This window comes from Capsicum annuum, chromosome 6, assembly GCF_002878395.1.
Source record: "Capsicum annuum cultivar UCD-10X-F1 chromosome 6, UCD10Xv1.1, whole genome shotgun sequence".
In the NCBI taxonomy this organism is placed as follows: Eukaryota; Viridiplantae; Streptophyta; class Magnoliopsida; order Solanales; family Solanaceae; genus Capsicum; species Capsicum annuum.
Window position 1 is genome coordinate 165,420,741 of NC_061116.1, and position 6,000 is coordinate 165,426,740.

Genomic DNA, 6,000 nt, shown 5'->3' on the forward strand with positions numbered 1-6,000 from the left:
TGAGGTGTAGATCTTGTAGGTTTCAACGCTTTTTTTGTCTTCTTGTTCTTGTAAAGATTCATGCTTTAGGTAATTAATCACATCTAACTATACGAAAACATCTATAATTTTTTTTCTAACTTTAGAGTGACACAATTTCTATAAGAGCTTATTTTAAATTATTTCTTAGTATACTCCCTATAGACTGAAATTATAAACATATGTGGAAAACAAAAAGTAGTCATACCAGAAAAAAGGTTTATGCTATAGGTTTTTCAAATTAAAAGTTCAACTAAGCAGTCAATCCCCTCCATAGAACCCATAAGATTCCTTTTTGCTACTTCTTTAGTTGCTTTATGGACATTTTCCTCCTCTTTTTGTATATCTGGTTAATATTCTACAAATTTCACAAACACAAAACAAAATAGTTTAGAAAAAACTATCGACAATAATATATTTTTATTATTTCTGATAGACCCTCGGATTCCTCCATTGTTTCCTTTTTCTTCCGCACCTTTTTCTTGAAATGAGAAAGAAGATGATACACTTGAATTGTAATATTTAAGTTCTTATTGCTTGCAAAAAATTCTACTTATACAATTGGTAGGTCACCGGATTATTGAAATAAGTCATGTTTTCTGTAGTTTTCCCATGTTACAACTTCCGTACCAATTTGGTCAATCCGGAATAGATCGGTTAAACATTCCATTAGGTAGCCTGATCTTGACTCTTCTATGTGGTATTCATTCTCGTTTGGATCTTGGAATTACATCCAGCAGTGATTGGAACAACTCACAAAATCCAACCACTTCACCGACTTTATTGCCCCCAACCGTTTTCCGTACCTCTATTGAAACAAAATGGTTTCATATTCTTTCATCGATTGATTATTTCTATCCATTCGTATCTCTTTTTTTAATTTTGATCTTGATTAGTTCACATGATTGAATGGTCAATTCTCCACCGAACCCTTGATTCGATTGTTTTTCAAGAATGCTGAGTCGGGTACAAGAAACAACAAATAATAGCAACAAACGCAACAAATAGTAACATAACACGAGTTCATTGTTAAAATATGTTGGTCTCATTGTTCAAAAAATTATAACACCAAAGTATACGAATTTTGCCTTAACTTGAGACATGACCTAACATTATAAATGTAGTTAAAAGTAAATATAATTTCACATATAAATATAAGATTTTGGTATATAAATCTAATATTAAGAGATGTGAACAAACCTCTCCTTCTCCGGGTTTCTTCGCTGGTAGGTTTGCATTGATAGGTTGTGCAATAGCAAAAACTATGGCAACCATTTTAAACATGACGTGAAAGAAGGTGAAACTGATCAAATCGCCAAGTTCGGCTATAACAAAGAGAAAACTCTTAGTGAATATATATATATATATATATATATTGTAGACACGTAATTTTGTCCCTCCAAAAGATATTTTTTGTCTATTTCCCTTATTCCACCATGTATCCTCATTCGTATGATAATTCCTATGCAAAAAGACAAAAATAACAAACCAACAACCTACCCTATCAAATGACAACACCTCACCACCCCTCCATTTCTTATCCATAAAGGCAAAAAGGATAAACATACACTAAAAAGGGGGTCCCACGAGGGAACCTTCCAGGAAGGTGCCAAGAACCCTTTTGTTTTCCATTTTTTTTATACATATATGGACCACACTCCATTTTGGGGGCATATATACACATACACAATACACTCTCAGGGGATTTTTTCACTAACCTCACTCCATAGACACACACCAAAACGTTACCATACGCACACACACGATAGAATTCAAGAGAGATAGATTTTCAGAGAGGAGATACAAGTTGAAGTTGAGAGAGAGTCACGAAGAGAGAGATAGAGATCGGGAGTTCAAAAGAGAAGATTTTGACCGAAAATTAAGTTTTTCGGTCACTTGTCACCAAGAACAAGAACTTGTTGATCGAATCATCCCAAAACAAGCCTGTTCGGGTTGATTCCAGCTTATTTGGATCGATTCTGACAAAGTTCAGGCTGAATCCAGCCAGAATTGGGGGTGCGGGACTTGTTCTTCCTCGATTTTGGGGAGAAATATAGCCAAAAAGTATTGGGTTTCTTGGAATCCAATCCCTGTTCCATTATCTTGCCGCCAAGCTCATCGGAGCTCCGATATCGTGGGTTTTTATTATTTTCTTTCTTCTAAAATTCTAGTCCTGGTACTCGTTGGTCCACGTGGGTTTTATTTTGTGCGAGCTAGACTTCGGTATTTGGCTGGTCGTTCATTGATTCTATTCTTATATCTATTTTGTTCAAATCAGAATTTGGTCATTGATTTGCTGGCTATTTCTTGACTGATCCAGAAAGTAGGAATTAGAGTTATTGCATTCTTGAACTGTTACCCGGCTAATTCAGAGGATTGAGATCTCATTGGGGTTCTTCGAGGTTCTTGGACGGGCTCTTATTTCTCTTATTTGAATTCGAAAGCTTCAATTGAGGTCCAATTCTCTTCTCTCTCCCTTTATTTTAATTTTGATATGATTGTGGGTGTGATTAGATGTCTTGTGCAATTTGTTGGTTGATTTGGGTGATGTTTGATTTTTTTTCTTTGTTTTTGAGTAATTGATCTCAGTGGTATAAAGGTGATGATAATATGAATTTGGATTTGTATCGAAAAGGAATTTGGGGGTGGGGATCGTAAATTGAAAGAGTAAATATTATAGTAATTTTGATTCGTTGTTGATGTCGAACGGTGATAGTATCATGGTAGGTTGAATTGGATAGTCAAAAGATGTTTAGGTTCAGGTAGGCAAATTTAGGAATGATGTTTGAAACATGGTGGAATGTTGAAATGTGCGTATGAATGTTTCTTTCTAGTTTATCGCATTTAATTCAAAAAATGTACTTACTTAGCCGGAGAATACCCCGATCCATATTGTATTTATTCACCGGGGAATGCCCCGACGTACTATGTTGGCGGAAGACGTTCGTGATGAAGGCTCGAGGCGTCGGGTAGAGCATTAGTCTAGAATTAATTTAAAGTAAGATTTATTTTTACGCATTTTTTATTTTTGGACTGTATAATTGGACTGGACACTAAATTTTAGATTGTTTTATCTTGTTTGCTTGATTGATTGTTTTGCATATTTTTTGTGGTTTATACCCTCGTAGTGTCAAAGTTAGCCGATACGCTCTACCAAGAAGTCATGGTCGAACCACGGGATCGAGGGGTGCCTAACACCTTCCCCTCGGTCAACAGAATTCCTTAGCCGGAATCTCTATTTGCAGATCAGTTTTAAAAAGACAAATTTATTTTAAAAAGGATTTTTCAAAGGTGACTTGGCACACCGGATTATGCCAAGTGGCAACTCTGAATAAAAAATGTAAATAATCCTTTTTTGAAACAAATTTTCATTTTTTGTCACTTTGATAATAAAAACCCTTTCGAACTTAAAAATTAATCTCTTTTAGATTTGAAAAAGGGGTGTGACAGCTCTGGTGACTCTGCTGGGGACTTGTTCAGAATTCGAGCTTATTTTAGAGTTGTATCGGCTTTGTTTGGCACTACAGGTGTATAAACATTTTGTTTGTGTTGTTTTGTGTTGTTCTTTTATCATTGTGGAATATTTTCGTGCTCTTTGTGTACAGTATTTATCCTATATGTTACCGCTTTTATATCTGGCATTATGTGTCTACCCCCAGGACTTCTTTCTGCAACAAGTCCATAGTACACGTGTTGTACACGACCTCTAGTTGAGTCACCCTTATTTTAGGGGGGAGCCGTCGGTGTTATGGAGTAGGTGGAAAGCAAAGCAGCCACTATCGATCATACGCTCCCCTGAACAACCTTGTTAGTGAACCACAACGTAGGTCAGGCTTTAGGTCATGCTTATGTGCATCATACTGAGATCTAGCGGGACCCACATGGCCCTTTGTGGGAGACTCACCTCTAAAGCATCCCTACGTGCTAACTGTTGCATCTTTAAGGGTAATGTGGTCATTTGATGGACTGATTTGGAAAAAAAAACATTTGTTAGGAGTAAGGTGCGTAGGTAAAAAAACAAAAAAGAAAAAAAAAGAAAAAAAAGAAAAAAAGAGGAAAAAATAGAAAAAGTGAGTCGAAAAGAATGAATCAAAAGGAGTCGTAGTTTATTTTAGAGTTCTTTATAGCTTTTGTTCTTCACGATCCAAAAACTCAAAAAGATTTTTTTTACGTTTTGCGTTTATCTTCTCAAAGTACCGTAAGTTCAAACAAAAAAAGAGGGTTTTGTTTGTCTTTTCTACTTATTTGTCAAAATCAAGAATACCAAAAAGATTTTTCTTCATAATTGGTGGTGTCAGTCTTAGTTGAAGTGTCTAGTTGAAAATCCAAAAAGTTTTTTTGTTTGTTTTTAGTTGTCTCTTAAGTTAGGGTCAATTTATTAGTTAATCGTTAATTGTTCAATCTGGATGAACTACGCATAACTAATTCCCTTCCCTCGGGTTGGGATACGTAGGCAACCCTCGGTGGGTCCGGTAATCTTTTTGTTGGCCTTTGTCTTATTATTAGCCTAGGTCTCTCGCCCCATAATCTAGAGTTGTTAGCTAAGTAGACTGATTTTGCTCATTACTTTTGTTCGGCAAATTGGAGTCATGAAGTGTTCTGCCCCATCGACATATGTCTGCGTCAAAAATCCCAAGGGTTGGGAATCTTCTACTCCTATCGAATTTTTGAGATAACGTCTTATGTATTATTACAGGATGCATTTGTCCACTAAGTTGAGAGTCCTGATGGTTGTCAAAGTGCCCAAAAAGTTAATCAAGTGGTGGGAAATGTTTAACTATGTTGACCAGCAGAAACTGATTAAAATATTAGGTGATCTTACGGAACTTCTGTATGTTACCCCTCGTCCAGATTTAATAGAGGCTGTGTTGACCTTTTGGGATCCAAGTAGTTTGGTGTTCAGGTTTATGGAATGTGAAATGACTCCTACTTTAGTAAAAATATCCGGTTTGTTGCATTTGCCCTATATCGAGAAAGATATGATTCGAGCACGAAATCATACTAGCGTGAGGTTTTTGCAGTCTTGTGGTTTAAAAAGTGAGGGTATGCATTTGGGTTGTTTAAGTGATTCGTGGGTTTCCTTGGATTGTTTGTTCGCTAGATTCGGGCCCTCGGAAGGTTTTGATTGCTTTTGGGATGAATTTCATATGACTAAGGAGAAGTGGGAGAGAAAGCGTCTTGAAGTCTTCACCCTCGCTTTGTTAGGTACTTTAGGGTTTCTGCTAGAATAAAGATGTATTAATACACATTTACAATCTGTGGTGATGGCTTTATTTCATAAGGATCAAAATAAAAAGGGCACTAATCAAAAGGGCAAGGTCATTAATCAAAAGGGCAGGTTCACTATTATACCCATGATCTTAATAGAAATATATAAGGCTTTAACCGAAGTGGAGGAGTGGATGAGATTTTTTAAGGGCAGTAACCTGATATTGCAGTTATGGATGATGGAGCATTTGCATGCACCTTCTTTAGTTAGACCAGACGTGGTTGATCGTTGTATTCCCAATCGAGTAAAAGCCATAGACCTCAGGTTCCGTTTGGATAAATCCTCACTACCAGTGGGAGTCGACGCTTGGATTGAATTTCTTGAGTCAAGAACCGGGGATAACATTTTGTGGACTTGTCTGTGGATTCGACCAAAGATAATCTTGTTTGGTTGTCAAATACAGCTTCTTTTAGTTATGCTAGGGCTCAATTGCACTAGACCATACAGTCCTTCTAGGGTAATGCACCAGTTGGGTAGGCCACAGGACGTGCCACCAGTAGTGGATCTTCTAAAGGATGTTGAGTACTTCAAGGATCAAGCCTTAGGTGAAAGTAAATATGAGCAGTTCTGGAAGCATGCAACAAAGCTAGGTGTGGACACTCTCAAAGAAAGTTTGGATAATCCGGGGTACACTCAGGGATATGGGGACTAGCTTCAATCTATCCCTCGGGGTATCAGCCAACCCTTACCAGCGCAACTTAGGGGAAGAATGC

General features: G+C 37.0%; 1 pseudogene; it reads left to right on the top strand.

The window, feature by feature from the left end:
- Window positions 1-927, top strand: part of LOC124899545 — an 80,888-nt pseudogene extending 79,961 nt beyond the window's left edge.
- Window positions 928-6,000: the final 5,073 nt, after the last annotated feature.